The sequence below is a fragment of the Gopherus flavomarginatus genome, chromosome 13 (genome assembly GCF_025201925.1).
Source record: "Gopherus flavomarginatus isolate rGopFla2 chromosome 13, rGopFla2.mat.asm, whole genome shotgun sequence".
NCBI classification, from domain to species: domain Eukaryota; kingdom Metazoa; phylum Chordata; order Testudines; family Testudinidae; genus Gopherus; species Gopherus flavomarginatus.
The window spans coordinates 10735731-10762177 of NC_066629.1; the positions used below are offsets into that span (position 1 = coordinate 10735731).

The following is a 26447-nucleotide window of genomic DNA, read 5'->3' on the forward strand; positions in this document are numbered from 1 at the left end:
TGTGGGTAAGACTTACCAGCCAGCACCCAGCAAAGAATTCTCTGTAGTAACTCATATCCCACCCCATCTTACATCCCATCACAGACCTCTGGGCATACTTACCTGCTGATAATCAAAGATTAATTGCCAAATTAATAGCCAAAATTAGGCGATCCCATCATACCATCCCCTTCATAAACTTATCAAGCTTAGTCTTAAAGCCAGATATGTCTTTTGCCCCCACTACTCCCCTTGGAAGGCTGTTCCAGAATTTCACTCCTCTAATGATTAGAAACTTTCGTCTAATTTCAAATTTAAACTTCCTAGTGTCCAGTTTAGATCCATTTGTTCTTGTGTTCACATTGGTACTAAGCTTAAATAATTCCTCTCCCTCCCTAATATTTATCCCTCTGATATATTTATAAAGAGCAAGCATATCCCCCCTCAACCTTCTTTTGGTTAGGCTAAACAAGCCAAGCTCTTTGAGTCTTCTTTCATAAGATAGGTTTTCCATTCCTCGGATCATCCTAGTAGCCCTTCTCTGTACCTGTTCCAGTTTGAATTCATCCTTCTTAAACATGGGAGAACAGAATTGCACACAGTATACCAGATGAGGTCTCATCAGTGCCTTGTATAACAGTACTAACACCTCCTTATCTTTGCTGGAAATACCTCGCCTGATGCATCCTAAAACCATATTAGCTTTTTTAATGGCCATATCACATTGGCAGCTCATAGTCATCCTGTGATCGACCAATACTCCAAGGTCCTTCTCCTCCTCTGTTACTTCCAACTGATGTGTCCCCAATTTATAACTAAAATTCTTGTTATTACTCCCTAAATGCATAACTTTGCACTTTTCACTATTAAATTTCATCCTATTACTATTACTCCAGTTTACAAGGTCATCCAGATCTTCCTGTATGATATCCCGGTCCTTCTCTGTATTGGCAATACCTCCCAGCTTTGTGTCATCCACAAACTTTATAAGCACATTCCCACTTTTTGTGCCAAGGTCAGTAATAAAAAGATTAAATAAGACTGGTCCTAAAACCGATCCCTGAAGAACTCCACTAGTAACCTCCTTCCAACCGGACAGTTCACCTTTCAGTACGACCCGTTGTAGTCTCTCCTTTAACCAGTTCCTTATCCACCTTTCAATTTTCATATTGAGTCTCATCTTTTCCAGTTTAGCTAATAATTCCCCATTTGGAACCGTATCAAATGCCTTACTGAAATCGAGGTAAATTAGATCTATTGCCTTTCCTTTGTCTAAAAAATCTGTTACCTTCTCAAAGAAGGAGATCAAGTTGGTTTGGCATGATCTACCTTTTGTAAAACCATGTTGTATTTTGTCCCAATTACCATTGATCTCAATGTCCTTAACTACTTTCTCCTTCAAAATTTTTTCCAAAAACTTACATACTACAGATGTCAAGCTAACAGGCCTAGAGTTACTTGGATCACTTTGTTTCCCTTTCTTAAAAATACGAGGTAGATTAGTAATTCTCCAGTCATACGGTACAACCCCAGAGTTTACTGATTCATTAAAAATTCTTGCTAATGGGCTTGCAATTTCATGTGCCAGTTCCTTTAATATTCTTGGATGAAGATTATCTGGGCCCTCTGATTTCGTCCCATTAAGCTGTTTGAGTTTGGCTTCTACCTCAGATGTGGTAATATCTACCTTCATAACCTCATTCCCATTTGTCATCCTACCATTATCCCTAAGCTCCTCATTAGCCTCATTAAAGACTGAGGCAAAGTATTTGTTTAGATATTGGGCCATGCCTAGATTATCCTTAACTTCCATTCCATCCTCAGTGTTTAGTGGTCCCATTTCTTCCTTCTTTGTTTTCTTCTTATTTATATGGATATAGAACCTTTTACTATTGTTTTAATTCTCCTTGCAAGGTCCAACTCTACATGGCTTTTGGCCTTTCTCACTTTATTATCCCTACATGTTCTGACCGCAATAAGGTAGCTTTCCTTGCTAATCTCTCCCATCTTCCACTCCTTGTAGACTTTCTGCTTTTTCTTAATCACCTCTCTAAGATGCTTGCTCATCTAGCTTGGTCTACAATTCCTGCCTATGATTTTTTTCCCCTTTCTTGGGATACAGGCTTCTGATATTTTCTGCAAATTTGACTTGAAGTAATTCCAGGACTCCTCTGCCTTTAGATCCACAAGTTCTTCAGTCCAATCCACTTCCCTAACTAATTTCCTTCATTCTTTAAATTTAGCCTTTTTGAAATAAAAAATCCTAGTCCCAGATCTATTTTTGTTTATCCTTCCATCTAGATTGAACTGAATTAGCTCATGAGCACTCAAACCAAGGTTGTCTCCTACAACCATTTCTTCTATGAGGTCCTCACTACTCACCAAAACCAAATCTAAAATGGCATCCCCTTTTGTTGGTTCTTCAACTACTTGGTGAAGAAATCCATCAGCTATTGCATCCAGGAAAATCTGAGCCCTATTATTATTACCAGCACTTGTCCTCCAGTCTATATCTGGGAAGTTAAAGTCTCCCATGATCACACAATTCCCATTAATGTTTATTTCATTAAAAACATTGAAGAGGTCTCTAATCATATCCAAATCAGATCCTGGCGGTCTGCAGTGCTACCCCAAGCACTATCTCAGGAGAGGCTCTAGTAGCTTTCTTTCCCAGTGTGATTTTTGCCCAGACAGACTCTGTCTTATCCATTCCATCACTATTTCTTTACAGTTAACCTCATCATTGATATACAATGCTACTCCACCACCTTTGCCTTTATTTCTGTCTTTCCTAAACAGCACATAGCCTTCAATACCTGTACTCCAGTAATGACTACTATTCCACCATGTTTCTGTTATCCCTATAATATCTGGTTTCACTTCCTGCACCAGTAGCTCTAGTTCCTTATGGGGTTAATTGAGAACAGCATACTTTGTACTTTGCATATGCCTTCTTCAGCATATGTTCGCTTGGGGGGGTGTGTGTGTGCAGGAATAAGGTCTAGAAGTCCTGCATGTTACCAGTTTGTTTAATATATTAAACACTAATCATCTGCTTAGAATTGGTAACTAGCAAGTGAGCAGTAATAGAGCCTTGCAATATTCTACTGACATGTTTGAAGATTAAGGCTACTTCTTTAAAGATGCATCTGTTGTAATATAGAACCTAGGCAAACAAATCTCCTTTAGAGTTGGTTCTTTCTCCATTTCCAAGCACTTCCCTCAGCCACTATAGAGGATACACCAGGCACCCCGTCAGCAAAGTTTTTGATTTACTCCCTCTCTGAGCACTTCTGAGAGCTCTGTGCCCTGCACTACTTCTTAGTTTTAGTTGCTTCATTTAAAACAGTTTGATTTTCCTCGTAAAATGCAAAAATTCCAAACAAAAAGTGTTGTAAAAAAAGGAAGATGCAGTGAGACTTCCAAAAATGTCATGCACATTTTTAGCACATGGGCTACCTGGTCCAGATAATCAAAGATATTTAGGTACCTAACTCCCATGGGAATTAGGTGCTTAAATATCTTTGAGGATCTAGGCCTCTGTGCCTACAGGACATAGGCACCAAACTAGCTGATTACAGCATCACTGATTTGCTATTAAATTAACATTCACAGAATAAATTGTAACAGAAGCTGTTTAGTCAACTGCTCCCATTTCAAACCCTTTCTATTTGCATGTTTACAGGGAAGTTAGAAGTCTGAATCAGCAGCCATATTTACAGCTTTTTACATCCTATCAGAAAAAAAACTACCAATTTTAAGAGCCAAATTATATCACTACTGTACAAACCTTCAACTAATCAGGGAGTCACAAATATTTTGAAAGCCTGTAATTATATTTTATGTTGACTATATTTTCTTTGTCATTATCTCCAAAAAATAAACCATAAAATGTGTGTGTAGGGGATACAGATTTGACCTATACTCACAATAGCAAGGGAATTCCAAGCAAAGAATCTGTGAATTGCCAGGTCCTGAGAAAGGTGCATGAAATTGTGCACAAGCCATGCAGTTCTTCCCGGCAAGCACAATGACACAATTAGTGGTAGATCATCAACTCGGACATTCAGCCTAAACCCTGAATTGCTTGGCTGTTTGGTTTCAGGCAGGGTCCCAATTTCATTTCATTAGTTTTCTGGAGTTCAAGAAAACATAATTTCCCAGTTCACCTGTGCTCTGAAAAGTGTATCTTCTCCCCACTCTCATCCCATGTTCTCTAAACACAGCACTGATTAAAAACACAAACGTTCAAGCCTCTGGGTTTCTAAAATGAGCTGAAATGTTTCTAACTAATCTGAAGTTTTCAGTGACATTGTGAAGATTCTGTCTTTGCTGAGAACCTTCTGATCTAGCAGCCCCAACACTGGAACAAAAGGAAAATTTCTGGCTGTTGCTAAGCATGCTGTGCTGGAGCCATCACTCACTGCCGCCGAGGAGGGAGGTATCTGATGGTGGCTATTGGGCTAATCATATTTGCATTATAAATCATTGTAATTTTTTCTCCAGTTTCTGCTAGGAGTTCTCATCATAAGGCCTTATTAAACAAAGTTCTTAGAGAATGTGCCAAACTTTAAGCATATGAGGCAGCCCCAATGACTTCAAGCAAGCGCTTAAAGTTAGCCACATGCCCTGATCCCCTGCTGTCTCAGGGCCCTGGTTTCTCTCTTGGTGAGTCTTAGGTAATTAATTCCCTAGGGCTAGATTGTGACCTGGCTTGGACACCCACAGAGGGGAACAGGGCATGCAAAAGTCACAAGTTGTGCACCTGCTGGCCCCCACTCCAGAGCCAGAGCAGGTGGGTGGGGAGTGATGGGGAATGGGTGGAGTCTTGACTCCATCCCTTACAGTGTGCTGGCCAATATCATGGAGCTGGTGCAGGAGGGCTCATAATTGGCTGCAGATCTAGGTCATTGCTACCACCCAAGTGGGGAGGGAATTGTGCCTCAGAGGCTCTCTAGCGTACAGGACTTCCAGGGGCTACTCTAGGGCAGTGCAGCATACAATCTCTGCCCCCGTTCAGGGCACTGTCCAAAGGAACAATCAAATCCTTGGGCCAGATGGGACCAAGGAAGAAAGACATCATCCCGAGAAATCTAGCCACCAAGGTCAACTGGAACATTGTAGCCAATCTCCTATGAATGGAACTGGAAAAGAATCTTCAAGTATGGAGAGTTCCTCTCTGGGGATTAGCCCTGTCTTCTGAGCCATTTAGTTCCAACAAAGAAGGGGTTAATTGACTACCTGACATAATTTTATAAACACAAAGTAAAATACACATGATGTCACCTTTCCTCAGGTTAAAATAATGAATTTGTAGAAAAAAATAGAAACTGTCACATACATCTTACCAAAGAGCCAGATTTGATTACAATTCACCTACACCATTGTGAAATCTGGCACAGCACGGTAACACAAAATGTCATTGCCCTTAGTCCTGACATCGTTTGGTGGAGGCTATGATTCATAGCTACCAAGGCCACAAGGGACCATTGTGAGCTTCTAGTCTGACCTCCTGCATAACACAGGCCAGAGAACAGCCCCCAAAATAATTCCAACAGCACATCTGGAAGGCCTAACCTCTGATTAGGTCTCATAGAGAGGGGCCTGCAGAATATAATCCTCTCATAACTTTATGTGGTTTATTAGAAGAAATTTTTAAAACATTATGGAGGCAAGAAGGTTCTGTTAAAAGAGAGGGATATAGAAGCCTTTGAACTTTGCTCTGGATCAAGGTAAGTTTTATATTTGATTAAAAGAACAGAAAAGGTTTTTCTCCCAAGATGCTCAGACCCTAATATTTCCTAGTTAACAAGAGAAAGGCCAGAGAGATGGCAGAGGTTCATGTTTTAAGAAAGAAAACGTGCACAGTTTGGAGCTACAGCAGTTTTGTTTCTTCTAACTGTGGGGTTATATTAAGACAAAGGTTTTCTAGGTAGTATCAGGCCCATCCCTAGCCATTTTGGTGCCCTATGCAGCCCCCCTGCTGGGGGCTATGTGGAGCCCCAGGCCTCCATGGTGGTGGAGGGCTGGCTTGGAGGGCAGAGGGAACCGCCCCTCAGCACGAGCAGGCAGAGCGGGTTGGGGCCAGGTCACTCCACTTCCTGCTGCCTGGTGAGTCCAGGGCAGGCTCGACTCCACACTCACAGGGCAGCGGGAAGTGGAGCGACCCAGCCCCAGCCACTCTGCTCTGCTCCGCTCCCCTTGCTCCCAGCCTTGGGGCTGGGGGGCAAAGGGGAACCACCCCCCAGCACTCACTGGCAGTGCGGCTGTGAGCCAGGGGAGCGGAGCAGGCTGGGGCCGGATTGCTCCACTTTCTGCCGCCAGTGACGCGGGGCAGGGGCAGGAAGAGCTGGGGTGGGGCAGAGCAGGGGTGGGGACTTTGGGGAAGGGGTGGAGTGGTGGGCGCTGGGGTGGAGCAAGGGCGGAGGCCATGGGGAAGAGGTGAAGTAGGGGCTGGAGCAGCACGCAGCTGTGTAGGGCACCAGAAAATTTGGTGCTCCACATTTCCTGGTGCCCTGCACAGCTGTGTACTTTGCATATGGGTAGGGATGGCCCTGGGTAGTATAACACTGCACTCCATATTCCTCACCGTGATATTATTATGATATGATTATGGCATAATTATGATGCATTTTGTACTAGACAAGTCATGTAAGGTGTCATTGGAAACGTTATGATTTGCTGAATATGATTATCCTATCTGTATGCATTTATCATTTTGACTCTAGCCTTTCAAGTACAACAATGAAGAAGCCAGACAGTGCTGATGGCCCATCAGCAAAGACAATGAACCCTGGAAGAACTTAACTTTCCTGTGAACGTTCCAGACAGCCTGTAAGTAATGGTTGCTATGACTCAGTAAGGTATGCAAGGGCATATGACCAGGCCACATGACTCTGGACTCCTTTTTGGGATGTCTGTATTTTTCCACAAACTGGTCCGGCAACCAAGTTTTGAAACAAAGGGTTCCCACCATATGCTAAAGCTATAGAAGGCCAGGGGTGTCATCATCTGTTGTTCTTCACTCCCCACACAAGAAAACTCCTGGAAACATCTAAGGAACAACAGACTGAACCGGGCGCAGTGCTGGACCCAGGCTAAAGGGATTGCTAGTCTGTGTATGAAAAACTTGGGGATTCCAAACTGCAAAGCAAGTGCAGTTTCCACCTTAAGAATCTGCAGCCTGCTTGTACCATCACTCAGGTGAAAAACTACTAATGCATATTCAATCTAGTATGTTAAGCTTAGTTTGCGTTTTTCTTTATTTGCTAGGTAATCTGCTTTGATCTGTTTGCTATCCATTATAATCACTGAAATCTATCTTTTGTTGTTAATAAACTTGTTTTATGTTTTAATTAAAACTCAGTGTGCCTTTAAGTGAAGTGTCGGGGGAAAAATCTCAGCTTGGTTTAACACAGGCTTGTTGCATTTCCTGTCCACATTGAGGGGGAGGCGAACTGAATAATACATTCATCCTGGTTGAGGTTTGGACCAGAGCAGGACAGTACAGCTGTGGGGTCCTAGGCTGGGAAGCTGGTGGTTATTTTGGCTGTAGCCTATTGTTGGTTTATGCATTGGCTGGTCAGACAGCATGTAACTGCAGCTGAGTGTGCCCCTGCCTGTGTGAATGCTGGGGGAAGTGTAGGACCAGGAGCGGGTCTGCAGCTCGTCACAGCAGCACAGTGTGAGAGGGAGCCCAGACTGCTGGGTTAGAGGGCTCAGTGGTATCCCAGTCCCAGGTGCACCCCAGGGGGAAGCCATCATAGGTCGCACTCAGGATGAAGCAAGTAACTTTCAGATAACTTTGTGGTTTCTTCAGTGCCTCCAGAGCATCCTGACTTGGACACCAGTTTGAACCCTGTTCCTGCAAACACTCACATGGGCAACTTTTTGCATGTGGGCAGTCCCATTGGAGTGGTTACGAGTTCAGGGCCTTAGACAGCACAGAGAATTCTGACAGCACTGACTTCAGACACATTTCATCTGATTGTTTTCTGTATTCTTAGGGTTTGTGTTTTTTAACAACTGGCAATTTTTGACTCAGATCACACCCTATTGCTCTTGTAAATTTGGCAGTAATAATGGGTATACTTTGGGTCATTTTCTTTTCAACCTTTTTTAGTTTTTAAAATACAGTTGACCTTTTGGAGAAAGCTCTGATTTAAAAGTTTATAAACAAAAATGTTTAAAAAACAGGCATATTTTCCATAGGTAGCAGTAATAGTTGTGCTTATGGCATCCTTTCAGGCTCCAGCCATTAGAAGCTGAGACAATTAAAAGTTTGGATTTTTTCCCAAAACACACACTTTGTGTACTTGTTTTAAACAAATACCAGGAACCAAGCACTCATGAGAAACCCTGTTATAATATGATGGATTAACACTATTTTGCTAAGTCAATCTCTGGCTGCCGGGGCTATTTTATTACAATGATATTAAAAAATATGATAACTATATTGCCAGTGTCTCTATTAAAACTTCAGTAAGGTCACTCCTGGTCTATTTCATGTATAAAGCACCTGCTTTGTTAATTTATTTGTGCCACTTATTGAAATGATTCTGATTTGTTTTGTTCATTTGCTTGAAGCTATAGAAGTATGATGGGTCTTACTGTTTGGAGTGCGCTCTGGGAGCTGCCAGTCCTTTGAACCTCTCCCCTTTGCTCTTCCTCTGCCAGTAAAACAAAACCTCCTTCTTTCAGTCAGAGCCAAAGCACCTGAAAAGAGAAAGATAAACTATCAACTGGAGAAAGCGCATTTCCCCCATTAGAAATTCATTTCTATACAAGTGAAAGCAGCAGGGACAAAAACAAATCTGCAGCTCCCGCCAACAGATCTACTCTTCATAAGCATCACTGAGATCTTTTATGATCCAGACTAACAGCAAGAACAGAAAATATTTGGAAAACCATGAAAATATTGCTCTCTGCCATGGTATGTTTCCAGTCTATAAAAAAACAGGCAAATAAAAGGGACAACGTCAGACCAAATTTGGCCTCGAATTTAGGAATATTTTTTAAAAATTCTAGAGGAAACAGTTTAACACCCCTCTCCCAAACAAACAAAACCATAAATAGTTCCCTGCAGTGTTTGGAACACAAATGTTGGAGTGCTGTGGTAGAGCATGAAATACCCTCCGTGAAACCGGCCAATTACTAGGAATAAAAATGAAACTGCTCATCATGTTTCATGGCCCAAGCCAAGAGAAATATGGAAAATAATACACAGCATGAAGAGTAATTCCTAAATGAGATTTAAAAAATTCTTTGTTGTATTATTCTGTGATGTTATTAGCCCAATCGCTAAACACACCTAAAGATAAATAAAAGCCTCCAACATCACTTCTTTAAAATCAGCTGAGTGAATTTTTCCAGGGGGACTAACTGGGAAAATGCCTTCAGCAATATCCCCAGGACCACCCTTCTCTTCACTCTCTCTCCCATGGGTTATAGATGTGTGGGGACAGATTTTCAGGTACTTGAAGGCTGCTATCAAATCCACCCTCACTCTTCTCTTCTGCAGACTAAATAAGACCAGATCCCTGAGCCGCTCCTCATAAAGCATGTGCCCCAGCCTCTTAATCCTTTTCATTGCCTTCCACTGGACTCTCTCTAATTTGTCCACATCCTTTTTGTAGTGGGGGGCCCACAACTGGATGCAATACTCGAGATGTGGTCTCACCAGTGCTGAATAGAGGGGAATAATCATTTCCCTTGATCTGCTGGCAATGCTCCTACTAATGCAGCCCAATATGCCGTTGGTCTTCTTGGCAACAAGGGCACACTGCTGACTCATATCCAGCTTCTCGTCCACTGTAATCCCCAGGTCCTTTTCTGAAGATCCGCCACCTAGCCAGTAGGTGATGCATTTGAACTCTCATCAGTAGGTATTACACCCCTGGAGTATCACCATTAGGTGATATTGCTGGCTTGTGGCACCCAGCCAATCCCTGACAGGAGGGCACTCACCTAGGAGGTAGGACAGCCAGGCTCCAGTCCCTCTGCTCTAATGGCTCCTTACTTAGCCAACGTGAAATAGCTTCAACAGGAGAAGCTGAGGGAGGCCTCCCACTTCAGAATATTCCATTGCCCAGTGGTAAGAGGATTCACTTGACAAGTGGTAGATCCTCAGTCAAACCCTTACTCATCAGCAGGTGGCTTGAACTGGCAGTTGCCCACATCCTGCCTGAATAGAATGACCACCTAACAATTATGATGTAAGAGTCCAGGACAAAGCAGCAGCTGAGCAGGGCTTTAGTGAATACTAGTGGTACCTTAAGTAGCAGATAGGCACTGTGACAAAATCTACTGCTGTGTTCACACCCTGCGCATCATTGCAATAATGTTTTTGTATGGTATCATTTGAAAACTCATAATTTTCTCGTTCGTATTGTCCTGATTAAAATATGTATGGCAATATTGTATGTGAAGTTACAGTAGAACCTCAGAGTTATGAACACCTTGGAAATGGAGGATGTTTGTAACTCTGAAATGTTGGTAAATCTGAACAAAACATTATGGTTGTCCTTTCATAGAATCATAGAAAATAAGGGTTGGAAGGGACCTCAGGAGGTCATGTAGGAGCAGGCCAACTTGAGACCACTACTTCCTGTTTTGTCATCTGCTACCACTGAGAACAGTCTAGATCCATCCTCTTTGGAACCTCACTTCAGGTAGTTTAAAGCTGCTATCCAATCCCACCTAATTCTTCTCTTCTGCAGACTAAATAATCCAAGTTCCCTCAGCCTCTCCTCATCAGTCATGTGTTCCAGCCCCCTAAGCATTTTGTTGCCCTCTGCTGGACTCTTTCCAATTTTTCCACATCCTTCTTGTAGTGTGGGGCCCAAAACTGGACACGGGTACTTCAGATGAGGCCTCACCAGTGCTGAACAGAGGGGAATGATCACGTCCCTCGATCTGTTGGGAATGCTCCTACTTATACAGCCCAAAATGCCGTTAGCCTTCTTGTCAACAAGGGCACACTGTTGACTCATATCCAGCTTCTTGTCCACTGTAACTCCTAGGTCCTTTTCTGCAGAACTGCTGCCTAGCCACTCACTAGTCTGTATCAGCGCATGGGATTCTTCCATCCTGAGTGCAGAACTCTGAACGTGTCCTTGTTGAACTCCATCAGATTCCTTTTGGCCCAATCCTCTAATTTGTCTAGGTCCCTCTGTATCCTATCCCTACCGTCCAGCGTATCTACCACTCCTCCCAGTTTAGTGTTATCTGCAAACTTGCTGAGGGTGCAATCCACGCCATCCTCCAGATCATTAATGAAAATATTGAACAAAACTGGCCCCAGAATCGACCCTTGGGGCACTCTGCTTGACACCAGCTGCCAACTAGACATGGAACCATTGATAACTACCCGTTGACCTCGATGATCTAGCCAGCTTTCTGTCTACCTTATAGTCCATTCATCCAATCTATACTTCTTTAACTTTCAAAAGTTTACAAAGGAACATTGACTTAATACAGCTTTGAGACTTTACTATGCAGAAGAAAAAGTCTATTTTTAACCATCTTAATTTAAATGAAACAAGCATAGAAACAGTTTCCTTACCTTGTCAAATCTGTTTTTTAATCTTTCCCTTTATTTTTAGCATTTTTCATTTAACACAGCACTGTGCTGCATTTCCTTTTGTTTATCTCTGCTGCTGCCTGGCTGCGTACATCTGGTTCCAAATGAGGTGTGTGGTTTACCAGTCAGTGTGTTCGTAAAACTATAAAAATGAGGGACAAGCGCTCCAAGAAATTCCTCTCCCCCTTCCCATTGCATTCACTGCACCTGTAGAGCTAAAGAAAGCAGCCATTGGACTCTGGGAGAGTTCAGACTCAGTGCTGAAAGGATGTGATGAGAAAACTTTGCTTTGAATCTAATGTAGTTTGTTAAAATTAGGTGCCAGTAAGTGGTTTATCTTTATTTTTCTTGTAACCGTTTCTAACTTTTATGCCTCGTTACTTGGACTCACTTAAAACCTCTTTGTTGTTAATAAACTTGTTTTACTGTTTGATCTAATTGAGTGTGTTCAATTGAAATGGGAGGATAACTCCATTTGGGGTAACAAGTTGTGTGCATATTATTCCCTTAAAGGAACAATAGACTCAATACATTAGTATAATCCAGGAGAGGGCTGAGCAGTCCAGGCCATCATTTCTAGGGGGAAAGTTTGGGACTGGGAGTGTGTTGGACTCTTTAAGGCTATCGAGAACTAATGTGTGGCTGGCTGGCTGGCTGCAGCACATGGACGTGGCTGAGATGACTTACATGCTGAAAGCTGTTTGTGAGCAGTCCAGGTTGGAGGATACAGCAGCAAGGCATTGTCAATAGCATCCCAGGGCAGGGGTGACACAGTTCATTGGTCTGGATTTCACCCTGGTATGTCACAAGTGCCTAATTCCTTTGTGAATCTAGCCCTGGAGCACTTTCTGGAAGAGATGCTTTAGCCAGACACAAGACATTGGGCTCTTTACAGGGTGAAAGTTAATGGCCCGTGATATACAGAAGGTCAGACTAGCATATCTAATGCTCTCTTTTGGCTCTACACTCTGTAAATCTCTATGGCATGTTGTTTTTTTAGCACAGCAGCCAGTCTCTTGCAAGCTGCACTCAGAACACAGCAGCCACATCCATGGATGATTTGGAAATGGTTGGAGCAGGACCAAGAAGTGATGGGTGAGGATGCACCCTGAAGTAAATATACTGCTGTGGCCACTGACACTGCCAATACCACCCATATCCTCCCACTATTTGTCCATTTTGCCCCCGATTATTAGGACTCCAGGCCACCAGGTATTACAAAATGGGTTCTGGTGAAATCCTGGGCCACAGGGGGCAACAAAGCAGGTTGGTCATGCAATGTTCTAAGCATCCTCAGCTCATCTGTATTGTTTCGATGCCTGACATTTCTATGGCAACCTATGCAAACGGAGAGCTAATGGCTCCAGGACATTGATGAAGAAAAACTGCACAAAAGAATCTATAATCAGAGGGGGAAAATGGGAAAATGTCTCAGTCCTAAACAACCCTACCCTCACTACAGCTCTGAGTTCCACAGACACTGCTGCCAAAAGGGGAGAAACTAGTCGCAAGGGGAGAAGTGGAGAGGTGCAGCGGTACTGACTCTGTAGCAGACAAGTCTTTTCGCTTCTCACTTTCATGCTTGGCAGATATAAGCAATTTTTGTTCTAAATTTCTGCTCTGCTGTATTGCAAATTTTCAGCTGCTTCAGGAAGCTTCACCCATTGGTGAAAAGGCAAAACCAGTTATTTGCAGGCGGGACCACTGTGACTATCTTGTCTGACCTACTGCTTAACACAGGTCAGAGACTTGCCTCCAGTGATTCCTGCCGTGGAGCGAATTATTCCTCACTGCCCTGAAAAACCCAACCCTTGTTGCTGAAGTAGAGCAGGTCTTTTAGGTAGAGACTTCCACACTGCGTAGTAACTACAGCGGGGGAAGCAGATGAAAAATATTTCCATAAAATTTCACATAAGAACATTTTTCAAGTTCTGAAACTTTCGTGTGTCTGTGACATGCAATAAAATGGCTCTTTTCACATCAAAAACACGGACAATTCCAGTTTTCTTCTTCATTCAGATTTCAAAATGTGCTCACGCTCACTGCCATAGTTTACACTGTTCTGGTCACCATTTTACTAAATTATAATAAAACTTATGTAAAGTATCATTGGAAGAGTCATAATCCGTTGACCATCATTGTCCTATTGAAATGTACATGTCAGCATTGTACACGAGGTTATGAGAGTTTGCTGGGGGGCGGGGCGGGAGGGGTTGTTGTTCACGAGCATAGCAATGTAGCAGACAGCCTGGGCTGGAGAGTTAAAAGTGGCACAGTGGTTCCACGGTCCAGATTGCACCGCAGGGGATGTCACACTTAGCCAGACTGGGGCATATTTTCTCTACAAAAAAATCACAAAACCTGACAAGTATTTAGGTAAAATGGGCCCATTTTCAAAAATTTTTGCTTTGATTGTGAATATTTGTTATCCTTTTAATAAATATGTTTGTATACAACCTGTGCTGTAATAACCTTTACAATACATTTATTCTGTTCTCATGTTTATTATTTTAATTTATTTTATTTGGTGATCTGGATTCTATCCCTGGATAGCTCACCAGGGAAAATAAGTCTAATAGTCACTTTAGATCTCCTCTAGACTCACTCACCCACCCACCCACACAAACACACACACACTAAGGTTTGTTCAGGAAAGGAAATGCAAAGGCCCTGCAAGTCAGCACTGCACGGTGTGTGACTGCTGTGAATGCAGGGAACAATGTGATACAGCCAAAGCTACGCTACAAACATACATTGGAAAGCACATGGCTCAGGGATGTGAGAAATCCACACCCCTAAGCGATGCAGTTATACCAACCTAGCCTACCAACCATTCCCAGCCCTGGCACAGACAGTGCTAGATCGATGGGGGAGCTTCTCCCGTCAACATAGCTACCGCCTCTCGCAGAGGTGGACTACTAGGCCAATGGGCAAAGCTCTCCCATCAGCGTAGTACCGTCTTCGCTAAAGTGCTGCAGCTGAGCCGCCTCAGCTTTTTCACCCTAGACCTGCCCACGGACTTGTTGTTGCTTCTGCCAGTTGTGGCTCGCTGGCGCTCACTGGCGTTGAGTTTGAAGATGGGGTTGCAATTGCTGGTGCTGGTTGCTGTTCCAGTTCTGGGCCTGGGACTGGAGGTGCTGTGGCTGTTTCAGTGGTTGGCCTGGAATCCGGGTCCACTACCTCTGTCTGGGTCTCTGGTAACCCAGACGGGGCGTCTGTGGACGGTTCAGGAACAGGAATGGGTCTGGAAGCTTGCCTGCTTTGGCTACGTGTAACCATTCCCACTCTCTTGGCCCGCCTTAACTGGTTGGCCAAGTCTTCCCCCAGTAGCATGGGGATAGGATAATTGTCATAGACTGCAAAAGTCCACATTTCTGACCAGCCTTTGTACTGGACAGGCAGTTGAGCTGTAGGCAAGTCTACAGCTTGTGACATGAAGGGGTAAATTGTAACTTTGTCCTTTGGGTTGATGAATTTGGGGTTAACGAAGGATTGGTGGATAGCTGACACTTGTGCCCCCGTGTCTCTCCACGCAGTAACCTTCTTTCCGCCCACTCTCAAATTTTCCCTTCGCTCCAAGGGTATTTGAGAGGCATCCAGGCCTGGGGATCTTTGGTGTGATGGTGGTGTAATGAATTGCACTCGCATGGTGTTCTTGGGACAGTTGGCCTTGATATGTCCCAGTTCATTACACTTAAAGCATCTTCCATCTGATGGGTCAGTGGGCCGAGGTGAGTTACTGGAGACTGGTGAGGTGGAAGAGTAGGGTGTCTGTGGCTTTACTTGGGTGGTATGTGGGGTCTTTGGCTGTCCTCGGTTGTAGGGTTTATGGTCGGTGTGCCCCCTGGGGTAATCGTTCCCCTTGACAGTAGCTTTCTTGCTTTTTGCCACTTCCATCCATTTGGCTCCAATCTTCCCCGCCTCAGCGAGATCTTTGGGTTTTCCATCTTGTATGTACCGTGTGATGTCTTCAGGAACACCATCCAAGAACTGCTCCATTTGTATGAGGAGGTGCAGTTCTTCCAAGGTTTTAACATTGTGTCCTGATATCCAGGCCTCATAGTTTTTTGCAACGTAGTAGGCGTGTTTGGGAAATGACACATCTGGTTTTTACTTTTGGGTTCTGAAGTGCCGACGGGCATGATCTGGGGTTATCCCCATTCTGTATCTGGCCTTGGTTTGAAAAAGTTTATAGTCATTCATTTGCTGCTTAGGCATTTTAGCTGCCACCTCTGCTAAAGGTCCACTGAGCTGTGACCTCAATTCTACCATGTACTGGTCTTCGGGGATGCTGTACCCAAGACAGGCTCTTTCAAAATTTTCCAAAAAGGCCTCGGTGTCATCACCTGCCTTGTAGGTGGGAAATTTCCTGTGCTGTGGAGCAATAATTGGCGCCGGGTTGTTAGGGTTGGCTGGCACATGCAGCCCAGCTTTTGCCAAGTCCAGTTCATGTTTTTTCTGTTTTTCCTTTTCTTCATTTTTTTTTGTTGTTTTTCCATTTCTTTTTGTTGTTTTTCCATGTCTCGGCGGTGGGCCGCCTCTTCTTCTTCTTGCTTTCTTCTGTGGGCCAACTTTTCTTCTGCTTGTTTTCTTCGGTGGGCCACCTCTTCTTCTTCTAGTTTTCTTTTGTGTGCTGCCTCTTTGGCTGCCTGTTCTCTTTGGTAGGCTGCCAGTTTGATGCTTTTTTCCTTTTTTTTTAGCTCCATCTCTTTTTGTTTTATTTCTAGTTCCTGTTTGTGTTTTTTCATCTCTCGCCTGTGTTCAGCTTCTTTGATTTGTTCTTTGGCCTCAATTTTTGCCTTAGAAGTCATGGTTCCTGTTTTTTTGTGTTGGGGTGCCCTCCGGTGTTTATCTTCAGAACTGCAGGTTCTCTGTTGCCTCCTGAAGTCTGCCTAGCAACAGTGCCTTTAGCTAATCTTCAATGTTAAGTAAACCGGAAAAACCACTTTATTTGCATGTATATAGTGCTGGTAATGACTCTCAATGGGAGTGCTATTGTGTGACAAAAGACTCTTAATAGCACCTTAATGGTTTCTTGCTTAAGATGCAAGCCACAAACTGCCAGAGAGAGCAGAAAAAAAAAATTTCTCTCTGGTTTCTTTGAAAACCAAACCCTCTCTGCTAAAAAGTCCCTAGCAGAGAAAAGAAAAATATAATATTCCTACTGGCTTCTGGATTCTATCCCACCGCTACCACCATGTCAAACCTTAGTCCCAGATTTGGACCTTAGCGTCCAAAATATGGAGGTTAGCATGACAACCTCCAAGCTTAGTTACCAGCTTGGACCTGGTACTTGCTGCCACCACCCAAAAAATTAGAGTGTTTTGGGGCACTCTGGTCCCCCTGAAAAACCTTCCCTGGGGACCCCAAGACCCAAATCCCTTGAGTCTCACAACAAAGGGAAATAATCCTTTTTCCCTTCCCCCCTCCAGGTGCTCCTGGAGAGATACACAGACACAAGCTCTGTGAATCCAAACAGAGTGACTCCCCCTCTCCGTTCCCAGTCCTGGAAACAAAAGCACTTTCCTCTTCACCCAGAGGGAATGCAAAATCAGGCTAGCAAATCCAACACACACAGATCTCCCCCTGATTTCTTCCTCCCACCAATTCCCTGGTGAGTACAGACTCAATCTCCCTGAAATTTCCCAGAAAAGAAAACTCCAACAAGTCTCAAAAAGAAAGCTTTATATAAAAAGAAAGAAAAAATACATACAAATGGTCTCTCTGTATTAAGGTGACAAAATACAGGGTCAATTGCTTAAAAGAATATTGAATAAACAGACTTATTCAAAAAGAATACAAATCAAAGCACTCCAGCACTTATATTCATGCAAATACCAAAGAAAAGAAACCATATAACTTACTATCTGATCTCTTTGTCCTTACACTTAGAAACAGAAGAGTAGAAAGCAGAAACTACTTCTCCAGAGCTCAGAGAAAGCAGGCAGACAGACAAAAGACTCAGACACAAACTTCCCTCCACTCAGAGTTGAAAAAAATCCGGTTTCCTGATTGGTCCTCTGGTCAGGTGCTTCAGGTGAAAGAGACATTAACCCTTAGCTATCTGTTTATGACAGGACTCCAGGCTTTTAGCAGAACATCCCTGCCTCGGAATTTCTCCCTGCCTTTATTAAAGTCCACATTATTCAGTCCTTCTTGGGCCTGTGCAGGCACTGGAGGATCGAGACTTTATGGTTTTAATTCCATGCTGGTGTATCTGTGCGTAAAATCATTGTCCTCTACTGGCTGGAGTATGAGGCCTGAGGAAATGTAGAGCATATGTCTCCCTAGCGTGGGTGGCCTATTTCTATTGCATGGAGGAGTGTTTCTCTTGCTCCAGAGGATTGGGCCAGGCCTATGCTTTGAGTTCTGTCTCTACTGGGAACAAGTGGAGGGATTGGTCTCGACACGCTTGGACAGTGCAGTGCTGGGTAGAGTGTAAAAACCTGAATAGGGAGGTTGAGGATGTTCCTACACTGCAATCTGAAGTGTGACTGCAACATGTGTAAGCATACCTGAGCTACCTTGAGTTAGCCCATTAAAGATAGCGGTGGTGGTGGCACAGGCTAACCACCTGAGAGCAAGCCCATTATGCAGCCTTTGCTGCTGCATTTCACTGCTGGTTTTAGTGAACTAGCTGGATTGAAGCTAGTGCGGGTGTGTCTACACAAGCTGCAGTCATACTGCTGCTTGAAGTGTAGAGAGAAAGGGAGAGACCCTGGTACTTTGATCACTTCATGAGTCCTGGGGCAGCCAGGAGTGTTTCCGCTAAGTCAACCTTGAGGTGTTTTGGCAGCGCTAGAAAGAAGTTTGCCCAGCACTCGTCTGCACTGTCCCAGGAGCTGTCTAGCCAGCGCTGTCAGCTCCTTGTGCTAGTTAGTGAGCATTATGCTCACTCCCAATGGAAGCTCAGGCTGCTCCTCCTGTCAGCTGATGCCTTATAAAGAGCAACTCCGCTAAACTGCTGCCAGGTGCCTCCTCCAGCTAAGCTCCAGCACAGACTTGGGGAGCTACATGGAGGGATTCATCAAGAGCCTCCCTGCTTCGCAGTCCTTCCTTTTCTGTCCAGCCAGAATGAACACTGCCCTACGTTTGTTTTCAAGTGTTTGTATTTGATACGTTGGGCTGAAATCCAGCACACTGCTGGGGTTGGGGATTCATTATATTCCAGTCCTGAAAATGACAAATAAAAGAGAGGGCTGATGTAGCCATGAACTCCCCTCTCACATCTCTGCTTGCTGGGCTTCGGTTTAGCACCTCTTTTTGTCACTGTGCTAGTTAATTACAATCTTTATTTAGGTGTGAATGTGTTTTGACACTCAGACTGAGATGGTGCTAACTAGGAAGGAGTTGTTCACACCAAAGAGCAGTTTACTTATACCCTATATTCCCAGCCCTGCCCGTCCAAGAACCATGAGACTGACCCTTCGCCCCACAAATAATGAGTCTGACGTAAACATCATGAGCTATTTAAAAAAAAAAAATCACAGGGAGAGTCACTGCTTTGAGTGCGCGTGTGTGTGCATGTGCTTGCAGGCATACAGATATGTGTGTGGCTTCATCCATCAGGAAATTCAACCAAAATGCGCACACACTGTGACCCCCCTCTCCATGTGACTGGTGACACTTGCCCAGACTGCCCCAGGCCATGCCAAGCATTCGCTCCGACACACTCCACTTCTTCCTCATGGACACTGTCCCCAGCTCCCCTACCCCTGGACCTGCCCCAGCGCCCCTCCACTGGACACTGTCCCCAGCTCCCTCACCCCTGGACCTGGCCCAAGCTCTCCTCCACTGGACATGGTCTCCAGCTTCCCCACCCCTGGACCTGCCCCAGCACCCCTCAAACCTGGACACTGTCCCCAGCTCCCCCACCCCTGGACCTGGCCCCAGCTCTCCTCCACTGGACATGGTCTCCAGCTTCCCCACCCCTGGACCTGCCCCAGCACCCCTCAAACCTGGACACTGTCCCCAGCTCCCTCACCCCTGGACCTGGCCCAAGCTCTCCTCCACTGGACATGGTCTCCAGCTTCCCCACCCCTGGACCTGCCCCAGTGCCCCTCCACTGGACACTGTCCCCAGCTCCCCCATCCCTGGACCTGGCCCCAGCTCCCCCACCCCTGGACCTGCCTCAGCACCCCTCAACCCTGGACAGTGTCCACAGCTCCCCTCACACCTGCTCTACCTCTGGGCACTGTCCCCAGCTCCCCCACTCCTGGACCTGACCCCAGCTCCCCCACCCTTGGACCTGGCCCCAGCTCATCCTTCACCATTGCTCTCCCCCTGGACATTGTCCCTGGCTGTCTTTCTTGGACCCTCCCTTCCTGCCCTGGGGAGTGGCCTGTATCCAGTTCTCTCCCTTCCTCAAATATACCCAGCTCCCTGTTCTGCCCCAGCCTGCTCTTTCCCTCTATGACATTGCCTCTCGGTCTCTCCTACTCACTCTTCCCCCTTCTGTCAGCAGCATCTGGCGAGATCCCAAGTAGCTATTAGAATTGTGAATTGCAGGACCTTGTGAAATCTGGTGGCAGTCAGCAACCCTGGGTCTGTCCCCACTGCCCTGTCACATTCCACAGCCTGGGTTCATTTCAGAGCAAGCATCCTCAGCTGTTGGCATCCTCAGCTCCATCCCCTACCCTTGGGTGCGGTTCAAAGGAGTTTGAAAGCTGCCATTGCCCTTTCTCCTCAGTTCTGCACTGCCAGGCACTGGGCCTATACAGTGGGAGTCCCAGGTGAAGCCTTGCTGAAGATGTGGGCCAGAGTGCCACAGCTGGAAAGCCAGCATCAGGGAGCTGCTGCATGGCTGTTAATGTTGAAGGCCTGAGGATGAGCAATACTCTGCTCTCCCTGCAGCTGAGGCCTTGGCTCCACTGGCGCTTTACAGTGCTGCAACTTTCTCGCTCAGGGGTGTGAAAAAACACACCCCTGAGCGCAGCAAGTTACAGCGCTGCAAAGCGCCAGTGTAAACAGTGCCCCAGCTCTGGGAGCGCGGCTCCCAGCGCTGCAAAGTAATCCCCACAGGGAGGTGGAGTACCTGCAGCGCTGGGAGAGCTCTCTCCCAGAGCAGGCACCGCGACCACACCCGCACTTCAAAGCGCTGCCACGGCAGCGCTGTATGGCTGCAAGTGTAGCCATACTCGGAATGATTTAGGCCTTCAAAAGAAATGAATAGCTTGGTCAGAACAGGCAATTAAAAGACACTAAAGAGAGTGTCTTGGGGAGGTGGTCTGTGTGGCTGGGTGAAGGTGTGTATGGGGGGGTGCATCTGTGAAAGTGAGTGGGTATGTGGGGGGTGCATGAGTGCTGTGTATGGGGATGTGGGCGTCTGAGTGAATGAAGGGGGGTCTGGCTATATGTGTGAGTGCAGGGTGATGTGTGTTGGAATGGGAAAAGGGGGTGCATGGGTGATGTGGAGAAAGGTGAGGGGGTGCATTAGGACATACATAGGAAGAGTGTTTGAGTAGGGTTACCATATTTCAGGTTCTCAAAAAGAGGTCACAGCCAGAAGATGGGGTGGGGGGTGGGGGCATTTGGGGAGTTGCTGGAGGGGGTGTGTGAGCACTGGGAAGGGTACCTGGGGGGTCCTGGATGGGGTTCCTGCAGCCTCACCCTCAAGGTGGGTGGCAGTGTCACTCTCTGGCAGGGTGGCTGATGCAGGCCCAGGACTCCGTGCCAGCCTCGGGGGCACTGGAATGGGGGGGAGGGTCAGGAGGCCACCACGCCCCTTTTTACCATCTGTAAGGGCAAGCAATGGGGGGAAGTGAGCGTGGGGGGGCTGGGGGGAAGAGGGGGTGCTGAGGAGGGGCCTTGGGGAAAAAGTGGCATGAGGGTGGGGCTCAGGAAGCAGTAGGGTGACCAGACAGCAAGGGTGAAAAATCAGGACTGTCCCTATAAAAGGGTGAGGGTAGAGGAAGCAGTGCAGGGCTGTGGTCACAGGGGAAGGGGTGGTGCGAGGGTGGGGACTCAGGGAGCAGGGGCGGTACAGGGGATGCGGGGCACTGGTGGCCCCTCCTCCACTTTTAGGAAGCTTCTGCTGCTCCTGGTCAGGCTGTCAGTCAGTACCTCCCTGCAGGCCTCTCCCTCTCTCCAGGGCTGGGAGTCAGGGCCAGGATGGGTGGGATTTCAGCTGCTGTGGCTGCAGGGAAGGGATCAATCAGCTATGGACACAGGGGAGGGACCAATCGGAGCATGGAGACAAATCTCTCTGAGCTGCAACGTCTGCTCTGCAAAAATCCTGGATGTTGCCTCTTATTAGAAAAATCTGCCCAGACAGAGGATCAAAAAAAGAGGCAATGCCTGGAAAAACCCAGATGTATGGTAACCCTGTATGGTTTGAGTACGTTTGTGTGATCACCTATGCTATTTATGGATCAGGTGAACCAGATTATTCCTGTCAGGCGCATCATTACTTTTAGGGATGTGTTGTTCTCTGACTATCCGGAGAACCCAGCTTTGTTTTATAGGTGAATCAGAATAAAAATTGCTTAGTGCTGGTCGAAAGAAGCACTAGAATGGTATAAAATATTCCTGTTTAGTGCATTTATCATTTCCATTCATCAAGAGTGACCACGTGTTAGAGCTCACTGGAATAGTACTGTTCTCTGCCATGCATACAGTATGCTGTCTCTCCGTGATGAATGAAGACCAATAAGGCTAGAATGATGGGCCCTATCAGGCCATTCCTACTGACACCTTCAATACACCACAATTTGGGCTGCAAGGGATCTCAATTGGTTCAGCTACTGCACTTTATTGTGTATGGTCATTTCTATGGCAATCACCATCATCCATCCATTAAGCCTTCAGCAAGGCAACGCAGCAGCTATTATTGTTCCCACTTTCCAGGTATGGAAACTGATGCGCAGAGGAGAAGTGATTTCCTCAAGGTTCCACAAAAAGAGGACCAACATCACTTGACTCCAAGTCCTATGCTTTATCTCCTGGACCTAGTTCCCATCTGTCCCCTCCAACCTATGGCATTGTGATGAATGGAGAATACTACATGGAAGCATCTGTTGATAAAAGTGAGTGTTTTCCTTCTTCCTTATAGCTACCCATGTGCTGTGACACAGAGTTGTGGTCAATTCCTGGCAGATCTGAGGGTAAAAAAGTAGCTTCTCTAATTATTTGAGTCTGGCCCATCTAAACCATTGAAGGAACAGATTTAATTCAGAGCAGAATTATAAAAACCTGATACGATTTATTAACCACTGGAGCATCTTACCCCAGGTGATGGTGAATTCTCCATTACTGGCAATTTTTAAAGCAAGATTTGATGTTTTTCTAAGAGATCTGCTCTGGGAATTATTCTGGGGAAATTCTCTAGTCTGTGTTATATAGGAAATCAGACCAGAGGATAATAATGGTTCTTTCTGGCCTTGGAATCGCTAAATATTTTAAATTTGAAATGTTTTAATTCTTTTACGTGGGGCATATCTACACTAGAAACATAAGTCAATCTAGGTTAAGTCAATTTACAACCACAACAATAATTACAGCAGTGGTTCATGTCCACATTACCCTCCTTCTGTTGGTGATGCACATTCTTACCTGGAGCACTTCCACCACCTTAGAAGGGCAGCATGGGGGGCTGAGAGCCTGTGCACTCAACTCCACATGCAGCTCCTTGCCAGAACCCCAGCTGCACCACTGGGCTCTCGGCTTCCAGCTCCCTGCCACACCTAGGCTCGCAGCTGCGATCTCCACACTGGGAATCCAAGCAGCTCCCAGGACCCTCTGGACAGCCATCATGCTATGACTGCCTGGCTCTCTGCTGTCAGCCAGGCTGCACCCTAGGCTCCCCACTTCGCGCAGGGAGCCTGGCTGCAGCAGGGAGTGGAAAGCCAAGAGCCTGGGGAGGCAGATGGGCTCCCAATGACAGGGAGCAGGGAAGGGGAAGCCTCTGTGCAGTACCAGGGCTCTCTGTGGGAAGCCTATGGGCAGCAATGCGGATGGCAGCAGGGAGCTGGGCAGCAGCTGGGCTGGAAGCCAGGACCAGGGAGCCAGGGTGGACGCAGCCTGACTGGGAGCAGGGAGAGAGCCCTCACCCACCACATGACAGCTCAACTTTCCTGTCAATTTCAGGCCTTCAGCATGGAGCTGTGAAATTGACAAGAAAGACAGTCAACAGCCTATGAAAGTAATGCAGTGTCTACACAGACACACTGCATGACCCTCACTACACCAACATAAGTCCTACGCCTCCTGCTGTAGTATGGTACTCACATTGGTGGGAGTAAGGCTGTAGTGTGGACACTGACATAATTAGGTCAACGAAAGCTGCCTGACATCAACCTAACTGTGTAGTGTAGACCAAGCCAAACGATACAGGGGGGAGGGGAGGAAGGGTCAAAAGGATTTTTAACTAACTTGGTTTCAAACGGGTTGATGTTGGACAGTTTCAGGATCATGTTAACACCTTTAACTCTTTGGGCCCTATGTCCTACTGTGCACTGTACCCCTCCAATCTTCATCTTAGGCCTGGTTTACAGAGGGTGGGGGAGGAATCGATCTAAGTTATGCAACTTCAGCTACGTGAATAATGTAGCTGAAGACGACGCACTTAGATCTACTTACCGCGGTGTCATCACTGCAGTAGGTCGACTGCTGACGCTCCCCCGTCGACTCCGCCTGCACTTCTCGCTCCGGTGGAGTACCGGAGTCAACAGGAAAGCGCTCAGCAGTCAATTTATTGCATCTAGTGAAGATAAACTAGACACGATAAATCAACCCCCGCTGGATCGATCGGTCCCGAGGTAAGTGTAGATATGCCCCTAGACTCTTCCCAATGGCTCCCCAGAGACCATCCTTTTGTTTGTGATACCTCATCTATGTGGGATGTTCCCCTCTTCCTCACCTTCTGAGTCACCTCCTCTCCTGAAAATGCATTTCTTTTTTGTTAGCATGTGATTGCCTATCGCAGTAAAGGATTTTGTGATACCATCCATTAAAGATGTTGCATTGTTCTGTAGGGCATTGTACTAGCATTTGGAACTTAAAATTTTCTCTGTAATCTAAACAATTGGGGATTAATAAAACACATATCAGAAACAGAAAAGAGGTTCAAAGATGACACTGCAGTCATTCTTTTCTTCAGGCTGTGGAAATAATTAGATTTGCCCCCATAATTAACAATTTACCTTGTTCTTATTATTTTCCCGACAGCCTGAAGAAAGCTGCCAGGCTGAAATACAGCCTCTCGCCTCATCTTCTATCCCCAGTAGCTATTCCTCTGAGTTTAAGCATAACAATTTATATGACAGAAAGAGAGGAAGCAAAACTAAAAGGAGACAGAAAATGAGGAAACTGTGGCCAATATCAAACCACCATAACATACAGCACAGTGCTATTAGCCATCATTGCTGCCACAATACGGCAAAGCAAGCAACAGCTCCAACAAATCCACCCTGCAATAAGCAGGCACCACTCCCATGGACTCAGCAGGTGTTGTGCTCTCTTACACCAATGTTTAATTTGGTCCCGGAAGAGCTTTGCTTCCTTAGAGCTGTGTCACAGATGGGACATTATCTACCACCTTTAATTAAATGTAAAATCTTATCATCTGCAGAGATTAAGATCAGCCAGCTCCACCTACAGCCAACTGACCCAGAGGCTACAGAATGGTCAGTGGAACTGATATCATCTGCACTCCCCGAACACCTCATTAACGCCAAGGCTGTCTGTACTAGAACTCCATGGGCGAGAAGAGTCTGCAAACTGGGGGGGACGGACAAGGTGGGAAGAGAGGGAAAATGAATTCACTAATAAATGAGCTTCAGCTCAGACCATCCCAGGCCTGCTCTGCATTACACACGAATGCTTGAGAGCAGACACAGTTAAGAATCACACAACTCACACCAATGTAGTGACTTCCCACTTGTGTGAAAAACAAGAAGATAGCAAGTCAGATAGGCATGAAATGGAACGGATCTAAGAGGTGGGTGCAATGGAGATGGTGCCAGGACATGACTTCCATTTAAAAAGGAAAGGCAGCAAAGGGCAGCTCCCAGACAGACAAATCCCAAGTTTCTTCTGGGTGACTACAGCCCTGGGCTGGATTCCTGCCACTCCAGGCTTCAGAGTCCAATTACTAATCACCACTTTGTTTTCAGGGGCCTTTATTAAGATGTGTAAACAAGGTTACAAATGTGATGAAGCCAGAGTTTCAAATTTTTGACTGGTGAAAATTGGTGCAGCTCTGTTGAAATCAATCATGTTCGCCCATGAACATCAACAGACAATATGCCCCTAAGAGAAAGAAACTTATATAAAAGTCAGAACATTCTGGTATGTCTCGCAAATAGAATCACAGAAGATTAGAGTTGGAAGAGGCCTCAGGAGGTCATCTAGTCCAACCCCCTGCTCAAAGCAGGATCGACCCCAACTAGATCATCCCAGCCAGGGCTTTGTCAAGCCGGGCCTTAAAAACCTCTAAGGATGGAGATTCCACCACCTCCCTAGGTAACCCATTCCAGTGCTTCACCACCCTCCTAGTGAAATAGTGTTTCCTAATAACCAACCTAGACCTCCCCCCCTGCTCCTTGTTCTGTCATCTGCCACCACTGAGAACAGCCTAGCTCCACCCTCTTTGGAACCCCCTTTTGGGTAGTTGAAGACTGCTATAAAATCCCCTTCACTCTTCTCTCCTGCAGACTAAACAGTCCCAGTTCCCTCAGCCTCTGCTCATAAGTCATGTGCCCCAACCCTCTAATCATTTTTGTTGCCCTCCGTTGGACTCTCTCCAATTTTTCCACATCCTTTCTGTAGTGGTGGGACCAAAACTGGACACAGTACTCCAGATGTGGCCTCACCAATGTCAAATAGAGGGGAATAATCACTTTCCTCGATCTGCTGGTAATGCTCCTACTATTGCAGCCCAATATGCCGT

General features: G+C 45.8%; 1 protein-coding gene across 10 annotated transcripts in view; it reads right to left on the reverse strand.

The window, feature by feature from the left end:
* PKNOX2 (PBX/knotted 1 homeobox 2) overlaps nucleotides 1-26447 on the reverse strand; it is a 623477-nt gene that overhangs the window by 339535 nt on the left and 257495 nt on the right. For 9 of the 10 annotated variants that reach the window (XM_050921671.1, XM_050921661.1, XM_050921668.1 and 6 more), the window contains one exon: nucleotides 8590-8694. The gene's annotated coding sequence lies outside the window, so the exon portion shown is untranslated. Of the gene's footprint in view, nucleotides 1-8589; nucleotides 8695-9945; nucleotides 10033-26447 lie in introns of those variants that run through there. The other variant, XM_050921670.1, reaches the window with a different exon arrangement.